Genomic DNA, 17,161 nt, shown 5'->3' with positions numbered 1-17,161 from the left:
GGAGAGAGGCGGTGGCCTCGAGAAGGGAGTTGGCTTCTTTATCTCTATCTCCTTGCCACCCAGGATTGTCAGAGGGATCTAGGGCCGATTAGAGTCTGTGGTGAGCCTCGCTCTTTGCAGGAAAGGAAAGTCAGTCCTACACCTTACTCAGGTCATTCAGGTCCTTTGCCTTTGTGTCTCAGAAAAGAATTTCAGGAGGAGATGAGCAGTGAATAAAAACAAAACAAAACAAAACAGGTTTTATCTGGAAGTCCTGAAGAAGGTGGGGAAAGAGAGCGAGAGAGAGAAGGCTGAGAGTGAACATGAGCTTCTCGGGAGTGGAGAGAGTGCTGCCGTACCTATCCCAGCATTGAGGGATGAAATAACATCTCAAGACGGGAGACGGGGGTGACACGTGCCTGTGCAGCACATGGGCTCGGGAGCACAGGGAGCGTTTGCTTAGCTGAAGTTGGCTTGTATTGGGTTTTTCCACAACTTGTTCTGTGTGGGGCTTTCTACCTAGGAAAGAGTCCATTGCTCAGGTGGTTGCCAAGTAGAGCTGAGAGCAGTTGATGTTCTTTTTTTTTTTCCTTTTTGGGTCACACCTGGCTCATGCACTCAGGAATTACTCCTGGCGGTGCTCGGGGGACCATCTGGGATGCTGGGAATCGAACCTGGGTCAGCCACGTGCAAGGCAAATGCCCTACCCGCTGTACTATCACTCCAGCCCCAGTTGATGTTCTTTGATATTCCTTTTCTGTTCCGGCTGAAGCTTCTCTCAGAGGGGAGGCAGCCACCCTCTGGCTCTGTAAAGGTAAAGGCCTTATTAGGCCTTAGTTCCTGTGTCCACCAGGTGGGTTTTCAGCAGCCTTAGGGAGAGTTGGTTTTATTACTTCCCAAGAATTCATTTCCATGGCTGTGGGTCCCTTTTTACTATCTGCTTGCCTGCTTCAGTACCTGCCACTGTGGTCTGCATTTTCAAGGGGCCATTGTTTTCTCTTTGCTGTGGAGTTAAAATGAATGTAGTAGGTTTATAAAAAAAAAAAAAAGACAAAACTCTGTTAGCATATACAGGAATTTGTATAGTTCAGCTCATCAAAGTAATTAAAACAGATATTATATTTATAAACTAAAGTTTAAAATGTTTGAAGGTATTTAGTGAGACAAAACATTCTCACAGTTCTCTTAAAGATTTCTTGAAAAAAAATTTTCTATACTTAGTTATAGGCTAAGGAGATGTATGAGCTGAATATAAAGTTAATTTGTTGGTGAGTGTGTATGTGTGTGTGTGTGTGTGTGTGTGTGTGTGGTGATAGGTCAGACCTAGCAGTGCTCAAGGATTATTCCTGGCTCTGCTGGGTTGGGGCTAGGGGAGAAATAATATGGTGCTGGGGACTAAACTAGGATTAGCCACATGCAACACTCATACCTTAGCCACTGTAACTTTTCAGTCCTTTTTGTGTTTATGATATTTTTTAAGGAGGGGAAATACAGGGTAGCCACTCCTGGCAGTCCTTGGGCTCAGTCCTTCAGTGCTGGCGATTGCTTCCTGACCTCTTGTATGCAAAAGCACACTCAACCCTTTGAACTATTTCTCCAACCCTGAACATAGAGTTTGTTGCCATAGACAAGAGCAGTTAATGATCTGAAAGACTGATATCATTGTATTCTACATTGCCATGACCCAACATTTAATTTAATGTTTTTCATAAGTGAAGTGGATATCAATTGCTCAAACTAAAAACAAGTGTAGAGAGAGTACTTTGGATTTACTAACTTTATCTAGAGGACCCCAAATCGAGTCAACTACAACCCAAGCTATCTGAAAACTTATTCATTAAGGGAGCATGAGAAATACAACTATCCTGATGACAGTGTGACAGTGAACATTTACCAATTAAAGAAATAGAACACCCAGTAATCAGGAAAAAGGACACATTTTCGGGACTGGAACCCCTTTGAGTTTGAGGAGATGAAGTTGGAGTGGATCTAATTTGTTTTTGTTGTTATTTTTAAGGAAAAAATAACAACAACAGCTCTCCTTGGCCATCAAGAAACCAGAAACCAAACATTTACCAATATTTTTAGCGAAGTTATAAAAATAAGCTAAAAACTTGCCCTCTCTTATTGGCGTGCTGCCTCCGTATTATAACTAACCACCAGAAAGTCTTAAAGCCCACTGGATAATGCGTGAATCACACTAGGTTGTAATATTTTGGAATCACATCTACTTTAACGAGGCTTGAAAGAATGACTCCTTTGCCTTATGTTTTTGACAGCTAATCTTCAGAAATAGGATTCCGTTCACCCGGAGAGGTCATGTGACAGGAAGTCTGGAAAACAGGCTTCTGAAGAACTACTGAGCTGCAGCCAACACTAGTTGCAGGCACTTGGATTCATGCAAGGCCTTTCAGGCTATGAAAAGCTGAACACCACGCCTCCACCCTGTTGCCCTATTGTGGCGGAAATTAGTGTTGAATATTTGCTTGAGAGTCCATGACCAAAGGACCAGTAACAATTGCTCCTCGCCATTGTTCTTAGTTACACGCATGTCTCTGGAGTGTGCGCCATCTCAAGCACGACTCATGTCTTTTAGCCTTTTTCGATGGAAAAGCAGGGGGGGTGACAGCATGAGGTCTTCCTGTGCCATCTGTGACATGGCTCGCAGCTTTGTCGCAGTGTTACAGCGGCACCTTGCAAAAAAAAACTCAGGCTGCAATCAACTGCCACTCTATTATCCCAGAGGAAGTTAAATGACTGACATTCAAGACAATTGCTGCCTTCAAATCCATTCTTAAACACATCGTTGTTCAAGGGGAAAGACTGGGTTAAGATTACAAAGACATTTTTATTAACAGGAGTCTGAAATGCCTTTGAAAACTCTGCTTATGGAGCTTGCTATAAAGTACGTGGTTTCCAAAATGTTAATGTTTATTTTTACCAGGAGTGAGTTCTAAAATCATAGTTTTAAAACATTAATAATTGCCAGTAGTTTCAACCAGAGTTCCTTTTATCAAGGAGCGGGAATCTTTTGGTTTGCTAGACTTCCTTGATCTCAGCCTGTATGAATTGTTTAGTTTTATTTGGTGCCATGGGGACTCCTCCAAACTTATCAGAAGCCTCAGTTTAATACAGAAAAAGAGAGTCTCAGAGCATGTCACTATAATACTGCTAATGTTTTCCACGTTTATGATTCCAAGGTCAAAGTCAAACCTCTTATTGTATTAATAATAGCAAAGCAAAAATAGGCTTTGTAGTTGTGAATTCATGGTTTTAAAGAATAATTTCCCTATGCTTTTATTAATTCAAGCCATCCATTGGACCACTCAAAGATTCCATCATGGTTTCCAATGATACATCTCACACTGTACCTTTAACTTTGGGTGACGTATGTGAATGGGGGTGTGTGTGGGATTCTTCACGGTCATCATAGTAAGATATTTCCTTTGTTTGAAAGTTATGTCAACTCTTAACATTAAAAGTGCTATTTAGTCCAATAAACCTTAAAGCTTAGTGGTGAAATAATGAAAGGCCACTTTGCCCCCATTCATTATGTGAAAGAGCTTGGTTTGCAGAAGAGTTCACATGCTGTGCATTACAAAGCATGCCCATAACTTCTGGATTCTGATACTATCTGATTTTTAGATCCGCAATAATCAGAATTTTAATAAAAAAAAGCTCCAAGGAAAATTCTGACAGCCTTAGTTCCCTGTGCATGTCCTTTTGTTTTGAGAGCATATTAAACCCAAATCGCACTCAGTAGTGAAGTGAAAGTAGTGTTATTGCAATAGTAAGAGGGCTTGGTTTGAGGATGCCAAGCTGATATCCATCTCAGATGCCAGGGCATGAGGATACAGTGACTTGGCATCTTCTTTCTCAACTGGGCCACCTTGTACTTCCATCATTCCCACCTGCTGCCTTTCTCCACTTGAAACTTGACCTTGGTAGTTGGGAGCAGGAATTTAAAGTGTAACTAAGTCTGCTCAAAAACACTTTGCCCTGTATAGATGAGCTCTGAGCTCCACACAGCTCTCAGGAGGGCTGAAACCTAGTCCAATCTCCTGCCCCAACAAAGGTCAAGTGCACTGCGCTCGGTCCGTGACCAGGGCTCATGGGCATCTGCAAAAATTTAGCTTCCTATGACTTTGGAGAAATGATTCACCCCCCTCATGTTAGCATTTGCATTTGTTTTATTTCTTTAGTTAAAAAAATTATTTTGGGATGGGAGAGATAGTCCAGTGGGAAAGGTGCTTGCCTTGAATGCAGCCGACTCAAGTTGGGTCCCTGGCATCCCATATGGTCCCCGAGTCTGCCGGAAGTGATTCGTGAGTGCAGAGCCAGGAGTTACACCTGAGCACCACTGGGTGCGACACAATACCCCCCCCCCAAATATTTTTTTACTAAAACACTGTGATTTACAAAGTTCATAATAGAGTTATTTTAGGCACACAATATTCCACCACTAATCCTACCACTAATATGACCATCTCTCTACTAATGTCCCCAGGTGCCCACCCAGCCCCAATTCTGAAAGGTAAAGGAATGGCTACTTGAGGGTGTCCTTGATCATGTTCTCGTAGCAATACATTATTTGAATTGTACTGTTTGAGTTCAGTGAAAGAAGTTAGGCTTTTCAGTTGTTTTTGTCAGAAAAGAAGGAATAACTTGCCCTTTTCCCTGTCTGACAGATCAGTTCTGGGGCAGGGCAGTGGAGAGAGGGTTTTAAACTATGTTAAAGGCCTCTAAAGGGTTTTTTTAAAAAAATTTATTAGAGAATCACTGTGATGTACAGTTACAAACTTGTGAACTTTTGTGTTTGCATTTCACTCATACAGTGATCGCTTACCCGTCCCTCCACCAGTGCCCATTCACCTCCACCAATGATCCCAGTATCCCTCTTACCACTCCCACCCCATCCCCCACCACCCCACCCTGCCTCTGCGGCAGGGCATTCCTTTTTGTTCTCTCTCCTTTTGGGTGTTGTAGTTTGCAATAGAGGTATTGAGTGGCCTTCATGTTCAGTCTATAGTTACTTTTAGTTCGCATCTTCCAACCCGAATGGGTTCTCCCAACATCCTCTACTTGGTGTTCCCTTAAAGGCTTTTGACCTGGAGCTAAAACTTTGTTTATGATAACTAATTTTCATATTATAACACTTTGATTTGTAAGGAACCAAAGGAGTATTCTATTTCAATGACTGCCCAAATTATGTTTGAGATGGATTGGCGAGTTTGTGATGGTCAAATAAGTTTGCGGACAGCAGGACCAAAAGCTACAATATTTCCTTGCTGATTCTCAGCAGTAGAGGCAATGGTTTGAAGAACAGATTCTGAAACTCCTTTTGGTTTAACTCTTGACTCTATCACTAACTAGTTATCAACGCACATAATTTTCCTGTTCCTAGGTTTTCCTGGCTTACAAATAGATCAAGAAATAGGGCAAATCTCTCAGGTTCCTTGTGAGAATTACTTGAGTTGATGCATATGAAATCTTTAGAAATGAACTAGACACAACCAACAACTTTCACTTGTTAGTTATTATAATACTGATGGGGAGGTAAAATAGTTTTTCTTACTCAAATTCATATGTTCATTCATTAACTTTCTTCTACCTATTCAAATAGTCTCGAATGAGAAAGATTTTGAGAGTTAACTAGCTGGGAGAAATAAATCCATCCTTATTTATCTTCACTATCTCAGTTGTTGCCTCACTTTATTGAGTACCAGCTAATTAATTTTTTTGATGCTCTAAAAATTAAAAGCAGAACACCCTATGATAGGTAGTCCTATAAAAAGACTAAGAGAACACTGTTAATTACTGCTTGTAGAGTCCCCCAAACTTCTCTCTGTCATACTCTGTCTCTTTTTGTGCCTCTCCATAGACAGTTGGAGAACACGAATTTGCAAATATACTCATTCCCTTTAGTTATTCACTTATTCTCACATTTTATGCCCTCCTCTGAGCCAGTTATTGTTCTACTCACAGAATCTATAGTAATAAGTGAAACAGGCAGATAGTCCAGCTCTCAAGAGCTTGAATTCTGGTGATCACTGGCCTACAGATATTCAGAAGCCCAGAATAAAGCCACAGCCAAAATCACTTGCATTTTTCCAAGCTTCTTGACTACATAAAAATAATGAAATTGCATTTCCTAACTTTCAGTGCCTTTTAAATGATCATATTTAATAAATTAGTACTTATTATCCAGTCTGTTGAATTTGTCTGAGAAATAACCTGTAGAAGAAAAATTTGAGTCCCCGGACTGGGCCATAAGGGATCCACATCATTCCTCTCTCTGTCCCACCCCAAACATGCGCTAAGTGCCTTCTTACATAACACAGACTTAACTCATCTACCCTTTCCCAGCCCAAACCATGATATACTTCTCTGCTTTTGTTCAGGATAAGCCACCTAGACTGGTAGTTTTAATTTTATCTAGACTAAATTTTCTAGAGGCCAGAGAGCTAGCACATCAGCTTAGGTCCTTGTCTTGCATGAGCTGGCCTGGGCTTAATCCCTCCACCACATATTCCCCCATGCCCTTAAATACCACAGGGAATAATCCCAGAGCACAGAGACAGAGTAAGCATAGCTGGGAGTCCCTCTTCCTCCAAAGAAATAGACAAATAAATTTAGACTAAATTTTCGAGTGTAAGTTGTCTGTAAAATATGCTATTAACATTAAAACCTTAAATCTCGGGGCTGGAGAGATAGCACAGAGGGTAGGGCATTTGCCTTGCATGCAGCCAACCCAGGTTCGATTCCCAGCATCCCAGATGGTCCTCCCCAAGCACCACCAGGGGTGATTTCTGAATGCAGAGTCAGGAATAAGCCCTGTGCATCACCGGGTGTGACCCAAAAAGCAAAAAAAAAAAAAAAAACCAAACAAATAGAACACTTTAACTCAGATCAGACAGATGCAGAGTTACAATTTATTTTTTAGCTTAAAGTATGAGGCCTTTGTATCTCTGTCTCGAACTGGAATCAAGCCCTACATAAACATTTGGGAGATGCTACACTTGAACTGACCCCTGCAGTCTTCAGAGAATGCACTTTCAGCGCCTGACACATAATTGGACTGGTAACTGGATTTTGGAGTTGTTTGTTTTTTTAAGTGAAGCAAGGAAGTTTGCGTTGAACGAAACTTGCTTAGAAAGATGTGAGAGGAGAGAAAGAGGGAAAAGATGTGTTCAAGAAAGAACACAGTCTTCACCAGAGTGGAAATAAGCCAAGACGCACAGAGATAAGCAGGTGAAATATGTGTCTCGGGGAGAACCGAGGTTTGAAGAGCGACACAACTTTGGGATTATTAAGGCAGAAAACTGTGAATAAATAAATACATAATTAGGGTTTACAATGAATTGTAAACTCTAGTATAGGATTTTCTAATATTTTAACTTGTGTTTGCTTCTTTATCAACATAGTGTTTGGCATACTTAGAAAATAATAAAATCTCTGGACTTTTGGAAGTGAGAAAGGGGATTTGAGAATTTATTTGTTGGACCCACTCTGCTTGCAAATGGGAAAATGAAGACAAAAGTCAGTTGTCTTCTGACTGAACCAGAATTTTTTAAATAAGCAGAATATACTCCTGAGTGTCTATTTAAAATAGAACCCTGGCAACTCTTCCTGTGTGATGCATCAACTCATCCAAGTTTCTGTGAGCTTGGAAAATAAAATAAATATTATGTCCAGTAGTATTCAGTTTAAATTTCTTTAGAGCTGCTTTTCTTTGACATGTTTTTAGGTCTTACCTACATCTTAAAGACAAATCCAATCAAAGCAAAACTTATTTGTGTTATTGAACATTCATCTTCTAGAGGAATTCAAAGGAAAGAGAACTGGTGATTTTTGTTTTTTAAAAAAGTTCTATACTCAGGAAACATTATATTTCCAAGCTTAGCCATATCTTCTACATACTTCACTGGCATGAAATAGTCTCGATCAGTCCTTCTGCAATAAAATTGAGCCTTGAAACTTCTTGTCTCAAGATACATTTCTAAGGCACTTCATCAAAATGTTTGTCTTCTTTCATTATTTTTGTCCATGTTTTAAATTTTTAGCTCTAATTTTTAAAAATATGATTCTTGATTCCAGTATTTTGGTTTTCATGTATAATTTACATGCCATACCATGGAAGATAAGGAAAAGAACCGGGAGACTTAATGATTACTGAAAGGATTACACCTGTGTTCTGGGAATACCAAATACTGTGAACAATCTGGGTGTGGTCTTGAAGGACAGAGATTGGAGAAAGGAGAGGTGGGATAGTGAAGGGGTGCTGGAAAACATCCCTCAGCAGTCAGCAGATGCCAACTCCGGGTGATCCCCACACTTGCATGGGGTAGATATCCTCACTACCTTTGAAAACAAATCTCAGAGCCTTTGGGGGAAATTTTTTTGGGGAATATTTGTGTATTTCATAGTAATTGTCAAAAATGTATGCAGCATGTCATATGATAGAGTCAATATTGTTTGCTATCACATGTAGGGATACTAATAGCATATATAATCGTTTTACGATCCCCAACGTAAAGTACAAAATTTAGAAATATCAAAGGATAAAAAACAAATGTGCTAGCAACACACCTATGTATGGTAGTTAAAGAAATTTCCTCTTCACAAAATTAATTTATTTTACTTAAAAAAAAGAACCAGAGAATGGTACTTCAATATGCCGAGATGTCTGAAAATTGTATGTGAGTGATTAAATGCAGGGACTCTCTCTTTACAAGAGTCTCTATATGCTCACCTACAAAACTTTTTTAAAAGTTTAATGAGGTAGGAGAGTGATTCTGGAGAGGAGTGAGGGATCCTGGATCCAAAGTGATCACAAGCTCCTTAACATGTAGATGTGCTTGTCTCCCCTCTCCACAGGTAACATTCTGACTAGACTCTTTCCCAAACGGTGTGGCTATCACTGTATCACTGTATCACTGTCATCCTGTTGCTCATCAATTTGCTCAAGCAGGCACTAGTAACGTCTCCATCGTGAGACTTGTTACTGTTTTTTGGCATATCGAATACGCCACGGGTAGCTTGCCAGGCTTTGCTTTGAGGGCGAGATACTCTCGGTAGCTTGCCGGGCTCTCCGAGAGAGATGGAGGAATCGAACCTGGGTCGGTCGCGTGCAAGACAAATGCTCTACCTGCTGTGCTATTGCTCCAGCTGGTGTGGGTATAGAATGGCAAATGAATGAATTCTACTAAATTCAGGTCCAAGAAAGAGTGGGAAATCGTACCCACACAAAGCATCCTCCCATAAACACATGCACCCCCCCCCACACACACACATCGCATACGTGCTTTCCTTGTTCATTATATTGCTGACCTCTCAATATAAAGTAGAAAGAAAATGTTGAACCCAAATTGTACCCTGGAAACACATTTGGTTAGTTCTGTTGTTTCCAGTTTTTTGAACGAAGGAGTCTAATGCATCCTTGATAATATATTTTAGTCTAGTAACATTTCAAGAAAGGAACAATCTTATAAGTGTAGGGAGCAAAGAGCAAAGCAGGCTCACCACCCCCCTGCCCCCCAGGAACAAAACCCTCCTGGGCATTTTTCAATGTCCCATTCAAGGCTGAGATGAATCTAAAAGGGACTTGACAGATGTGATTGTCGTGGTGTGCTGGGACCAAATTCCTCTGAGCGCTGGGAACTGAATGTTAAAATAAAATTGGAAAGTTCTTTCCCTCCGTGCTGTACCCTTCTCAGAATCTCCAAAGCATTTGTTTTCTAAAATCCTAAGTGGAAACACATTGAGGCACCATAATTTCAAACAAACCATCTCTTTTTGAACTCTGCAGCCTTGATGCATTAACACAATAGCATATCAAGTTCACAAAATTTCAGATAGACCACGTTCATGCTATAAAAATGACTGAAAAAAGTCTTAATTTTTCCCACATCTCATTTCCTTTTCCCACACTACTTTAGGAAAGCCCGGCGTTGGTGTCTCTCGGGGAGCTGCTGCAGATACCCACAGTCCTGCGTGCCAGCTGAATGGATTCCGTGTAGTGTGAGTGACCTCTGGCCTCCTGGCCACTGAGGCAAGAGCATCTGAGCACAGAGCAGACAGCACTGAGTAACCGCGCTCTCCAAGAATAAGTGATGGATCTAAAATCGGGGTGCTCTAACGATCCTTCATAAAGCAACTCTGACCAAACTTTCTGGCTTCTCCGTTCCCCGCCCCCCCACCCAACTCGCCAACTCTCTTCTGAGATGAAAAGCAAAAGAAATCAAGATTTAGAGGTACCATATTCTTTTTTTTTATTATTTTGGCTTTTTGGGTCACACCCGGTGATGCACAGGGGTTACTCCTGGCTCTGCACTCAGAAATTCCTCCTAGCGGTGCTCGGGGGACCATATGGGATGCTGGGAATCAAACCCAGGTCAGCCGAGTGCAAGGCAAACGCCCTACCCGCTGTGCTATCGCTCCAGCCCCATAAAGGTACCATATTCTGAGTTGTGCGTTTTGCCTAAATTGGTGTGGGCAATGTTGCCAAACAGTATCTATTAGATTTGTCAAGGCAACCTAGAATTTGTCAAGGCAACCTAAAAAAAAAAAAAACACTGTCCAATACAGTTTCTGGGATGAAAATTCAAGATGATCATGAAGACATTGATTGAGATAACAGATAACTGGCATTGTTCAATTTTTAATTTTGATGTTTAATTTGCTGCCTGAAAATCATATCAAAACAAAATAACCTGAACAAATAGAGTGACCTGAACAACATCACCCAGAGTAATTGCAATAAAGAATGAGAGAATCCTAAATAATTCCTCTTTAATCAGGTACCGGGATGTTTTATTATTGTACAAATGCTTCATAAATATATTCAGAAGCTTACAATTTAAAAATATTAACATCTTTAGGGTAAAAGGTGAGAAGCCCTGAGAGATAGAGAAGAAAAAATGATTTATTCTTGTTTTCTAGCATTGCAAGCTTGCAGATGTTCACCTTTTTGATCCAGCTACAGGCAATGTTTTTCTGAAGTGGTGTCTGATGAGGTCTGACATCATTTATAGTACTCTTGAACAATCTTGTAATGTGCTAAACGACACCAAATTAAGTGAGTTAGTGGCCAAAACACAGTCCAACAGGCCCCTGGGTATAATAAGTGTTCTGCTACTTGCCTCTTGTGTTCACTGCTCAGTGGGAAGAAATAAAGTTTTTGATCCTCTAATACCTCAAGTGGTGGCTTTGAGGGAGAGCTACTGGAGACATGGCATTAGAATCAAGGACTCACTGGTTTTGGGTCTGTAGAAATGTGCAAGTTACAGAGTTTTTATGATTTTTGTTATTCATGCAGTTCTGTATTTAGTTGACCAGTTACCACAAATCTGTCGAATATGCGTATAGGCCACAACATATAATGTGGGAGATAAACGTGAAGGAGACTTTAATGTTGAGCCTAAGAATCAGAATCCTGACTGGCAGGTTGAAAGGAATTTCTCAAAGAGAATAAAAGTATATTGCCATATAATGTGGTTCCACGTATGAATTCAGAGAAGAGATTTCTTCCATCTGGGGTTATCTGGGAAATATTCATGTATTTGTGAATTCATTGATGATACTCAGATACTTAGGGGCGACTGTGAGCAAGAGCCAGGTAAAATGCTATTAAAATGCATGGACTAGATCACTATTGAGGTTCTACTGTAGGTCAAGGGTTGTCGTGGCCTCTGGGGGATAAGTATTCTCTTTCATGAAGTCTATAGTCTAGTAGGAGATACACTAAATGGGTAAACACATAATCAGGCAATGTTTTTGATGCAGTGGAGAAAGAAAATCCTTTGATGAGGGTATAGGACAGACTAGAGAAATATCAACAGCAGTCTAAACTCATGTTATAAGAATCACTTTGATGAGAACTGAGTGGGGTCCTTGTCATTGTTTAAAATAGAGAAAAAAGCTTATGGCTCAGGTGCAAGGTGGGAGAGAAAGAGTAGCACAGGAACACAGTGTGGTTTGGAATCCAAGGAACTGAATATGTTTTTAACATGCTGGGCTGAACCAAGGAAATCAGGGGGAGAAAAGTCCCAAACTCTGTTTAGACATGTGATCAGTTTTCTAGAGATATCCTAAGAATTGCTTCCAACTTGGTCCCTTACAAAAGCAGAACTTGCCTCCACCAGTTTTGGAGGCCACACTTAGGAGTGAAGATATTAGCAGAGCTTTGTTCCCACTGGAGACTCCAGAGGGAGAGTGGGTCTGGCCTCTCCCAGCTCCTGGTAACGGTGGTGACTGGCTGGCGTTCCTGGACTGTGTGTGACTCTCTGCTCTGCTCTGTATTCATGCAGCCTTCCCCTCTCTGTCCACACCTTCTCTCCTCTCTCTTTGGCCTTTGTCCACTCAGATAATCCAGGACGATCACATCTTGAATTTTTAAATATGTAAAATTTGAAAGACTTCCCATACATCCATACTTACAACTTCAGAGGAGGTTAGAATGTGAACATGTATTGGAGGGAATTTACTTTAATCCACTAAGGCATTTTAAGTCAAAGAAGCCTGTTAGACGTCAAGATTGAAATGTCAAATACCAGTTGGCTAGAATATCTAGAACTCAGCTGAGAAATCGTATCTCTGGAGATGGATATTTTCAAAATTATTCTCATATTTAATGTATTTAAAGGCATCAGGATAGATGCCATTTATCCCTCATGCCTAGAGGGAGAGAAACACAAAGATGAGAAGAATGAGGACACCACCACTTAGAGGTTATGATAAGGGAGTTGAGGAGGTGAGATAAAAGAAAATTGAGATGGTGTAGTGTCCGAGAAAACAAAAGAGCAAAGTGCTTCAAGGTACAAGTGTGTCTGCGTAGGATGAGAGTTACTGAGAACCCAGGCAAGTGAGAATAGCGGCTTTATCACTAGGTTTGGCAAGATGGTGTCTACTGTACATTTCACTGGTAGGTTGGGGTTGAAAGTTTTATCAGCAGGGATTACAAATCAGATAGAACAGGAGAGCATTAGACAAAATTTTCTAAATTAAGAAGAAGGTAGAGTGTGGTTCAAGGAAGGGAAATAGACATTTATCTAAACTGAGCCTGAAAGTTAATTCCAAGGTAGGAGAGAAAGAAAGAAAGAAAGAAAGAAAGAAAGAAAGAAAGAAAGAAAGAAAGAAAGAAAGAAAGAAAGAAAGAAAGAAAGAAAGAAAGAAAGAAAGAAAGAAAGAAAGAAAGAAAGAAAGAAAGAAAGAAAGAAAGAAAGAGAGAGAGAAAGAGAGAGAGAAAGAGAGAGAAAGCGAGAGAGAAAGAGAATGAGAGATAAAGAGAGAGAATGAGAGATAAAGAGAGAGAAAGAGAGAGAGGAAGGAAGGAAGGAAGGAAGGAAGGAAGGAAGGAAGGAAGGAAGGAAGGAAGGAAGGAAGGAAGGAAGGAAGGAAGGAAGGAGGGAGGGAGGGGAGGGAGGGAGAGGGAGAAAGGAAGGGAGAGAGAGAAAGGGAGGGAGGGAAGGAAGGAGGGAAGGAGAAAGGGAGGGAAATAGAAGGAAAGGGAGGAAGGAAGGAAGAAAGTTTTCTAGACATAGAAAGCATAAGAAACCACCCTCCAAGTAGCAGAAATAAATCTGCATTTCATAAACATTGCCTGACCCATGAATAAGGGATAAATCTGAGACTCAGCTAGAAAGATCAAGGAGAGAAGCTCCAGTCACAGTGATCACTGGTGGAATCCTGGAGTAGGAAAGAAGAGGTGGCCAGGGATGATCTAGGTAATGATAGCTGATATCATGACTGAAGGACCACTAACCCTATCAAAATAGATGGTTTGATGTCACATACCTACAGAAATATTTTCTGCTTATCACATGGCAAGGAACAGATGATCTCAGGACATTTAACAGGTCAGAGTTGCCTACTTTGTTCGTTGCTTGGATGAAAGTAACAAGAGAAAAAGAGACCAAAGATAACACCAGAAAGTGGCTGTTGGTCCTCCTTAGTGAGGTAAGTAACTTGGAAGGGAAAGCAGGCTTGATGAGCTTTGGTGGTTCAGACCCATCTGAATGTAAACTTTTGAGTTCATTTGGATCATATGTATTTAAGGAAAAATTAAAACATATATGTGCAGGTAATCACTAGGTCATGGGAAGGTCTGGGATAGAGATATGGATTTGGAGATTTTAGCATAGAGAAATAGTCATGAAACTCTGGAGAGTGACTGAGATCATCAGAAGAAACCCAAAGAGTCAGGAGTAAGCAAAAGGGGGCCTATAAATACCTTTTTGAATAGGCAGAGGAGGACAACAACATTGAAGGTGGAGTGGGGAATATGCAGAGAGGGAGGATGAAAGACAGGAACTACAGTGTCAAGGGAACAATGGAAAGAAAGTCTGTTGAATGGAGAAAATGATCAAAGAATCCCATGCTGCAAGGAGGTTCAGAAAAAGTTGGAGAACGTTCTTTGGCATGAACAACCATGAGGTCATCAATAAGCTTGGCAGCAGCAATTGTGATGTTGGGGCAAGATGGAAATCAGATTGCAAAGGAGTCAAGAACAGAGCTGTTGAAGGCAGGAGCTCTTTTAAGATAAAATCAGAGGAAAAAAAGGAAAGTTGTATCTACCTAGAAAGGAAGGTGGGGCTTCCCTGTGTAAGTTTCAATGCTTCCTAACCTTGTATTCCAAATTTGAAAAATCAGAAATGAGGCTGCAGATCTTTTATCTGTGTCTACATGCCAAAGATGATCACACCCTACATTGCACTAGCAGTGGAATCTTGTTGTCCTCAGCTGTAGGAGAGAGAACGGGCCTCAATCCTATCCTGAGGTCAGCTTCCTATGGTCATACTTGATCCCAAGAATCTTAGTCTAGGATTTCAGCAAGAAAGACCAAAACAGAAGTCTACACCCAGGTAGTTTACTTTGAAACGTGTTCCTTAGGAACTAGGAGTATGGGGAAAGAGTGATAAAAGAGGAGGGGAAACACTTACTCTAGGTCATGAGATTACAGAGGATCATCACCACGTCTTCCAAAGTGTGGCTTCAAACTATTCGCTCAGGGAAGAGTGAAAGAGCTTTGCCCATAATTGCAGGCTGGAAAGATAAAGGGAGAGAATTTGTGAAATTGGGGTCCTGGGAACCATGGAAACCTAGACTTGCAGAGGCTGAGCACTTGGTTCTGCATTAAGGTCCCCACCATGCCACTGCAATATACATGGATAAATGATAAGTATCCCTCAAAATCGTTTCCAGAAGATTCCAGAGGGAAAGAGAAATACTTAGACTTTTCTGAGATCTTGGGTAGGAAAAACGATCTGAGACAAATGTCTGGCAATCTCCTCATGACCCTTTTCTTGGAACTGGAGCTTATGGAGGTTCAGTGAGAAACAGTTTAACCCCAAGTTCTCTGCTTGGCCCAGTGGCTCTAGTATTCTCTTCCGGTTACTATAGCAACTAAGTGCTACAGAAGTCTTACCTGGAAGTCAAGAAACTGCTCAGTGGGCTTGAGCACATGCCTTGCATGCAGGAGGCCCAAGTTTAATTCCCAGTACCACTCATGGTACAAAGCACCATCAAGAATGACCCCTGAACACTCATGAGAACCACCAAGTATGACCTCCAAACAAAAACTTGAACAATAAATAAGTATGAAGAAGTCTCCCTTTGATTTTCTAACCTGAGGAGAAAGACTTACGTGGTAGAAAGAACCACTTCTCTAGGCCAAGACAGGAAGTCAGAAACAATACTACGTCTTCGGGGCAGTGGCTAAGTCACCTGCAAAGACTTAAGCTTGTAGGGATCTATTCTATCCTTGTGCACTTTGCCTGTTTTGCAAACATGATGCACCATGGGAACGTTAGACCTCATGGATTGGCTTGACTTGCCCTCCCCGCCCCCCATTCAAGTTCTCTGCTTTTGAACATCCCCTAGCCTGTTTTTCATGAGCTTTTGCTTCTAATACCCAGAGACTTCAGTTATTTATTCCCTTTAGGGTCACGCCCAGCAATGCTCAGGGGTTACTCCTAGCTCTGTACTCAGCTATAATTCCTGACAGAGTTTGTGGGACCATATGGGATGCCAGGGATCGAACCTGGGTCGGCCGAGTGCAAGACAAATACCTTAACTAATGTACTCTTGCTCCAGCCCTAGAGACTTCAGTTCTTTGGAGGACTATCTAGGTTAGATAAGATGGTTTGAGCTACAAATGATGAGGGCTGGAAATATATGAGGATTTCTCCTCGCTTCCCGTCCTAAGCATTGTGTAATGCTCCCTAGTCTGGCCAAATTAGTAGGCATGTCAGAGGGAAAGGCTCCTGCAGTATTTAAGGGAACTCTTGGCATCTCTGAAAATCTCTTTGGAGGGTGGAGTTGCAGATGCCAGAGGTTTAAGAGCAAGGCCTTGCTTGTCTGAATAAGAACTACTTGTCTTTTACAAACTAGCTCATGGTGGTGCTACACAACCTGAGTAGAAACCGAGGCCCTGACTGTGGGACACGGAGGGACAGTGTAACTTGAAACGGTCCCTCATAGTTAGGACCTTCCATGTCATCAAGTGGGGTGGGCATAGAGACAATTCATTGTATGATGGAAATGGACCATTTGGGATCCGGTCAGGTAGGCTTAAACAACATAATAATTTTATGTAAACAGATTTTCTAGACTCCTTCCCATTTCCTTTTGTTATGCAATATGTTTCCTTCAGTTCATACCTATGACATCGTGGGGCGTCGGGGGAATACCCAACTGACTTGGGGGAAAAAACTTCAGGCTTAGTTCAAAGATGGGTTGGCCCACGGTGGTAAAGCAGCATGTAAAGAAATAACATCGGCCCTAACATCATCCAGAGGTAAAACTACTTCCAGAGGCCACAGTTGTGTACACAGTGTTTGACTGCTCAGTTTTTGTGGAGGAAGAGTTGGCCTGAGGGATGGTTACACATAAGTTTCAAAGTAGAAGCATGTGGCTTCAGTGTTGCTTGGGCCCTTGTGTGAAGAAGACTAGAAGAAAGAAGACTAGAATATCTGGAGGGGCTTGTGGAGATGTTTTTGGAGTAGGTGTCTTTGTGCCTCTCATGGGCCATCGCCAAAGACATTCACTGCAGAGGAAAGACTGGAGAGTGACAAAATGCTGGTCCCAGATTGACACACAGCTTCCTTTTATGGTCACTTAGGGTTGGTGCCAGGGGTCATTGGAAAGTGAGGGGACACTACAGTAGCAGATATGGAGCCCAAAG

The sequence above is a fragment of the Sorex araneus genome, chromosome 11 (assembly GCF_027595985.1).
Source record: "Sorex araneus isolate mSorAra2 chromosome 11, mSorAra2.pri, whole genome shotgun sequence".
In the NCBI taxonomy this organism is placed as follows: domain Eukaryota; kingdom Metazoa; phylum Chordata; class Mammalia; order Eulipotyphla; family Soricidae; genus Sorex; species Sorex araneus.
Note: the sequence above shows the minus strand (reverse complement) of the source record.